Here is a 6,167-nt window from a genome sequence, read left to right on the forward strand (position 1 = left end):
TGGTCTGGCTTCCTCTCTTCACTTGCTGTTTTCAGTCATTTTAATTTCAGCTTTTCTGGTTGGTGGGTAAGAGTATCCCATAACGATTTTTCTTTACGTTTACCTGAATTCAGATGATTATGAGCCTATCTTTGCTAGCCATGAATGTATTTTCCCTCCTGATGTTTTATGAAAGATACCAAACATAAAAAAGTTGAAAAAAAAAAACTGTACCATAAACATCCAAATATCCACCAGCTATATTCTACAATGAACACTATGCTGAATTTTCTTTACTACATGTCCATCCATTCTTCCATCCATCCTCAACATCTTACTTCTAATGCATAGCAAAGTAAGTGAAAAATGCTGGTGTACCTCACTCCTAAGCACTTGGCATGCAGGTCACACACTAGACTTCAGTATTTGTTACAGTTAACTTTTTATCTGTGGGAGGAGAATTAATTCACCTATAGTGAAAGCATCATCAATTTTTTTTTTTTTGCCACTCTGAGTACCACTGGGATCTTGGCTCCCCGACAAGTGATTGAAGCCTTGCCCCCTGCCTTGGAAGCATGGAATCTTAACCACTGAACCCACCAGGGAAGTCCTGAAACCATCAGTTTTAAGAATACCGTCTGAGGAGTTTTGAAAAATGCATCCGCCATTCAGCCATCTAATGGGTCACTGTTATCCAAGCCCCTATCAATGTATAGTACATCACCACCCAGAAAATTCCCTGGTGCTCCTCCCCAGTCTTAAGAATTTTTGTCAATCCACAAGACGCAGTGTCCTGTGATTCCTTTCAAAAAATTATGATTTTAACTTAAAAATTTTTATTGAAATACAGTTGATTTACCGCGCTGTGTTTATTTCAGGTGTATAGCAAAGTGATCCGGTTATCCATATCTATGTATATATCTATTTTTTTAGATTCTTTTCCAGTTTTAACTTTTACATGTAGGTTCTGATTCATCTCAAATAAATATTTTGTCAGCAATATGAGATGGGGTTGAAATTTGTCCCCCCACCATAGGAATATCTAATTGCTTTAGAATAATTTGTTGAAAGACTCTATCTGTCCATTGGATTGCTTTGGTGACTGTTTAAGTCAAGTGACCAAATAGAGTTTGTCTACTTCTGGACTCCTTTTTCATAAGTCTACTTGTCTACTCCCATGCCAGCACCATGCCGTCTTGATTGCTGTGGCTTCGTAGTAAGCTCTGAACTCAGGGTGTGTAAATGCTGCACTGATATTCTTCCTTTTCAAGACCCCTGTGGGAAGCCTGCATCTGTGCGCTCCAGTTAGTAAGTCACTAGACACATGTGGTTATTTAAATTTATTAAAATTAAGTAAAACGAAAGATTTAGTTCCTTGGATACAATAACCACATTTTAAATGCTCAGGAGAGCATTTCCATGATCATAGTTCTATTTTAGGTCCTTTGCAATTCTATATAAATTTTATAATCATTTCATCAATTTCTATTAAGGAAGCCCGCTGGGGCTCTGATTGGAAAGGAATTGAATCTACAGATTTAAGTGGTGGGAAACTGACATTTTAATAACGTCGAGGCTTCCAATACATGAATATGGTTTATTGCTCACTTTGTTTAGAATTTCTTTAATTTTTCTCAGCAGTTCTGCAGTTAATGTCCTTATACGTCTTCTGTGAACTTATTCCCAAGGATTTTATGATTCTTGGTAATATTTTAAATGGAATTAAAAAATTAATTTTGTAATTGTTTGTTGCTAATGTATAAATGGAAGGAAAGTTATGACCAACCTAGATAGCATATTGAAAAGCAGAGACATTACTTTGCCAACAAAGGTCCGTCTAGTCAAGGCTATGGTTTTTCCAGTGGTCATGTATGGATGTGAGAGTTGGACTTTGAAGAAAGCTGAGTGCCGAAGAAATGTTGCTTTTGGACTGTGGTGTTGGAGAAGACTCTTGAGAGTCCCTTGGACTGCAAGGAGATCCAACCAGTCCATTCTAAAGGAGATCAGCCCTGGGTGTTCTTTGGAAGGAATGATGCTAAAGCTGAAACTCCAGTACTTTGGCCACCTCATGCGAAGAGTTGACTCATTGGAAAAGACTCTGATGTTGGGAGGGGTTGGGGGCAGAAGGAGAAGGAGACAACAGAGGATGAGATGGCTGGTTGGCATCACTGACTTGATGGACATGAGTCTGGGTGAACTCCAGGAGTTGGTGATGGACAGGGAGGACTGGCGTGCTGCGATTCATGGGGTCACAAAGAGTCAGGCACAACTGAGCGACTAAACTGAACTGAACTGAATGTATAAAACCCAAACTCATTTTTATATTTGCTTTTATTCTGTGACTTTGCTAAATTCATGCATTAGTTCTGGTAGTTATCCCCAACCTTTTCAGGATTTTCTACACTCACAATCATATTGTCTGTGAATAAAGAGAGTTTATGTCTGTCTTTTCATTCTGGATGTCTTTTATTTTTTCTTGCCTTTCACATTGTCTAGGGCTTTCTAATACAGTGTTAGACAGAAATCATGGATTGAATAGTCTTGCCTTATTCCTGACCCGGAAAACATTGTTAATATTTCATATTAGCTGTAATGCTAAGTAGTAGTTTCTTATACATACCTTTTAACAGATTCATGAGCTTTTCATCCATCCCTCCTTTGTGAGAGTTCTTTTTTTTTTTTTTTTAAATCATGAATAGATGTTGAATTCTGTTCAGTGCTTTTTCTGCAATTTAAACAATCATATGTTTCTCTTTCATCCTGTTAACATGGTGAATTAAAATGACTGATTTTCAGAAGCAAAACCAACCCTGTATTCTCAGGATAAACACAACGTGGTAATCCAGTATTATCCTTTTTATAAAATGGTGCATTTGCTTTGCTAATATTTTAAAGTACCTTTTGTGTTTGTTATTGATAGGGATATTGGGCTGTCATTTTCTTTTCTGCAACGTCTCTGTTATTAGGGTTATTAGGGTTTATGCTCACCTCATGAAAGATTAGGAGCTCTTCCTCTCTGTTTTCTGAAAGAGTTTATGTAAGATTAGATTATTTCTTCCTCAGTGGTTTAGTGAAGTAATACCACGTGGATCTGGAGTTGACCATAAAGACGGCTGAGCATCAAAGAATCGATGCTTTCGAATTGTGGTGCTGGAGAAGACTCTTGACAGTCCCTTGGACTGCAAGGAGATCAAACCAGTCCATCCTAAAGGAGATCAGTCCTGAATATTCATTGGATGGACTGATGCTGAAGCTGAAGCTCCAATACTTTGGCCACCTGCTGTGAAGAGCCAACTCATTGGAAAAGACCCTGATGCTGGGAAGATTGAGGGCAAAAGGAGAAGTAGGTGGCAGAGGACTAGATAGTTAGATGGCATCACCAACTCAGTGGACATGAGTCTGAGCAAACTCCAGGAGTTGGTGAAGAACAGGGAAGCCTGGTGTGCTGCAGTCCCTGGGGACTGCAGGAGTCCCACACAATTTAGTGACTGAACACCAACGATCAAGTGTTAGTTAGTGAGTTCAGTTTCGTTAGCAATTCAATGGGACTGGTCAGTCATGTTTCATCTTTAGTGAACTTTGTAGTGTGCGTCTTTTTTGGGAATGTGTCTATTTTATCCAAGTGAGCAAGTTTACTTGCATAACATTGTTGATAATATTCCTTATTGAAATCGATAGCATCTCGAGTGTTTTCCCCTCTTCTACTGCATAATATTGTGTCTTTTTTAAATCATTCTGATTAGATGTTTATCAATTTTACTGATCTTTGCAAACTACCATTTTTTATTTCATTGATTTGCTCCACGTTTCTGTTTTCCATATCATTGATTTCTGCTCTTTGTTCTTTTTTTTTAATTGAAGTATAGTTGATCTACAGTGCCATGTTAATTTCTGCTCTATAGCAAAGTGACTCAGGTACACACACACACACACACACACATATATTCTTTTTCATATTCTTTTCCATTATAGTTTATCACAGGATACTGAATATAGTTTCTGAGCAACAGAGCCTTGATGTTTCTCCATTCTATATGTAACAGTTTGCATCTGCTAATCCCGAACTCCCCATCCAAACCTCCTCCACTTCCCTCCCCCCTTGGCAACCACCAATCTAGTCTTTATATTCCGGATTCTATTTCTGTTTCATAGGTAGGTACGTTTGTGGCATATTTCAGATTCTACAAATAAATGATACCATATAGTATTGCCTTTCTCTTTCTGACTTACTTCACTTAGTATGTTCATCTCTAGTCTATCCATGTTACTGCAAATGCATTTGTTCTTTTTATGGCTGAGCAATATTCCATTGTTTATATATACCAAGGAAGTATGTATGCTTCTTTATCCATTTGCCTGTTGATGGATATCTAGCTTTTTTCCATGTCTTGCCTATTGTGCATAGTGCTGCTATGAATATAGGTCTGCATGTATCTTTTTGAATTATAGTTTTGTCCAGACAAATGCCCAGGAGTGGGATTGCTGGATCGTATGGTAATTCTGTTTTAGTTTTCTGAGGAACCTCCACACTTTCTCTATAGTGGCTGCACCAGCTAACACTGCCTCCAACAGAGCAAGGGGGTTCCCTTTTCCTCACCCCGTCTCCATCTGCTTTTCTCTTGATTATTCCCTTCCTTCTGCCTCCTCTGGGTTGCATCCGCTCTTCCTTTTCACATCTTGTGAGGTAGAAGACGCCTCTTGCTTCTCCAGAAGCAGTGGGTCTTCCCTAGGTGGCGCTGTAGGGAGAACTTCCTACTTTGATACAGGAGGCAAGAGTGGTCTTGAAGGTTTGCGCATCAAATGGAGCACAGCTTTCTCTGGCCTCCTGTCCTACCCCCACTGTCCGTCGTGGGCACAGGTCAGGGTCCACGGGAAAGAGCTGTGAACGGGGCGTCTACGGTGTGTAAGGCCCCTGGTCTTTCTAAGTGGTCACACTAGTCATGAGAATTTGAGAATTTATTAAAGTGTCAGCTCTTTTCTCCTGATCTGTCTTTTACAATTTTATTTATTTATTTGACTGCTCTGGATCTTAGTTGTGGAATACAGGATCTTTAGTTGCAGCAGGTGGGGTCTGGTTCCCTGACCAGGGATCAAACCCAGGCCCCCTTGAACTGGGAGTGCGCAGTCTCAGCCCCTGAACCACCAGGGAAGTCCCTCTCCTGACCTGTCTTTGTGATACCCTTTCCTCCATGCTTGGCAGAAGGTGGAGAAACTGATATCCCCATCTCTGCACAGAGAGGTTGCCACTGTATAAAATTCCCGTTCCTTCGTTTCCTTATGATCTGAGCTCTCTCATGGGCTCAAGAAAAATTGTGATTTTGGAGATTATCAGCTTTTCCTCATCATGAGGTTGAGTATGGTGTTCTCTTGCCATTTTCTACACCCTGAAACTACTTGGCTTTTTTTTTAAAGTTATGTTTTCTATTTTATTGAACATATATTCAAACTCATAAAACATTTTAATTATTTTTTTGGCAGAGGATTATAGGAAAACATGAATTTATTTTTATTTCTACTTGGATGCAAGTTTCCTGTTCACATGCACTGTCATTAGTCAATTAATAATCAATTACATTGGATTAAAGAACACATTATGAATTCACCTGTATTGAAAACATTGAGCTAAAAAAGTGAACACTCTGTAAACCTCACCTTTACTAGTGGCCCAATAGCTTCCTCTTTTTCTCTTTAGAATATAGAATATTTTAAAATTCTGTTAAAGAATACATAAGCAGGAAATGTTAGAAGAAAATTTATTTGAACGGCTTAAAAGAGAAGATAGTCTCTGACCAGTACAAGAACATAAGATGATGAAAAAGCTGAATGGTAGGCATAAGTGTTTGGTAAAAGCTCTGGGGGTCTTCCCAGGTGGCACAGCGGTAAAGAATCCACCCGCCAATGCAGAAGACGCAGGAGATGTGTGTTCAAACCCTGGGTCATAAAGATCCCCTGGAGGAGGAAATGCCAACCCACTGCAGTATTCTCGCTGGGAGAATTCCACAGACAGAGGACCCTGGCCAGTGGGCTGCAGTCCATGGGGCCACAAAGAGTTGGACGCAACCGAGCAGGCACACAGAAGCTAGGGGGCAGAGGAGGAGAAATGGTTATTTCCTGAGGAGTCCAAGAGACACTCCCTAGGGCTTTCATATATTTAACTCATAGACATTGGACTGACTTGGCTTTTTAAA

This window comes from Bubalus kerabau, chromosome 1 (assembly GCF_029407905.1).
Source record: "Bubalus kerabau isolate K-KA32 ecotype Philippines breed swamp buffalo chromosome 1, PCC_UOA_SB_1v2, whole genome shotgun sequence".
In the NCBI taxonomy this organism is placed as follows: Eukaryota; Metazoa; Chordata; class Mammalia; order Artiodactyla; family Bovidae; genus Bubalus; species Bubalus kerabau.